Raw genomic sequence first — 943 nt, 5'->3', positions numbered from 1 at the left:
CAGGCTCATTAGAGACACTGAATTGTCCTATAGGTACCAAGCCGCTAGGATGCATAAACCAGTGCATTGTAGTGTAGGGGGTGTATAGGGAGGGTTGATAGATAGATATTGTCACTCATTATGTAGCAAATAAGAAATGGTTTTAAATCAACTAAACAATCACTGGTGTTTGCTTTGCAATGTCAGTTAATAACAGATTTAGACATATAGTTAAATGACTGATAACAAATCAGTTAAGTGTGAAGTTCTGAGTCACTAATGTGGAGAACATTGACATGAAGTAAAAAAAATACTTAAACATTAGCAGACTTCCCACAAGATACCCTAAACAGATTTACATTTACGGTATTTAGCGGACGCTTTTATTCAGAGTTACAGTTGTGACAGTATACAATCTAAGTGATTGAGGGTTAAGGCACTTGCTCAAGGGCCCAACAGTGGCAAACTGGCAGTGGTTGGGTTTGAACCAGCAACCTTCTGATTAATAGTCCAGTACCTTAAACACCAACCTACAACTGCCCTTTTGAATTGAATTAAAAACACCATTAAGAGAACTAGATCAGTAAATCAGTTTCTGAAACATTTGATTTATTTATTTTGAAGCGTATTGTTGTCTAACACCCAGTTTATGATCAGATGTAACTTTATCGTTGCATCATGTCCTGGTTGGGCAGCCCCAGCTAAAATGAGTTCCAGGAGAACGCAGAATGCCAATTATTTATTATACTAAGGCAGTTGCCAACGTTATGTAATTTCCTGTACAGCAAATACAGTCAGTGCTTTATCTTGTTTCACATGATTTATCAGGCTTGGTACATAGCAACTGGTTGGAACTTTGACCACTGAAGGCCTGAAATGGGAGCGGCTGTTTTTTCTTCATTTAGATTCATATTCTGACTACATAAACTGTGTAGCTTAGAAAAAACAAACAGTAAAATGTATA

This window comes from Trichomycterus rosablanca, chromosome 8 (assembly GCF_030014385.1).
Source record: "Trichomycterus rosablanca isolate fTriRos1 chromosome 8, fTriRos1.hap1, whole genome shotgun sequence".
Taxonomy (NCBI): domain Eukaryota; kingdom Metazoa; phylum Chordata; class Actinopteri; order Siluriformes; family Trichomycteridae; genus Trichomycterus; species Trichomycterus rosablanca.
The sequence above is the reverse complement of the archived record's forward strand: the minus strand, read 5'-3'. Positions refer to the sequence as shown.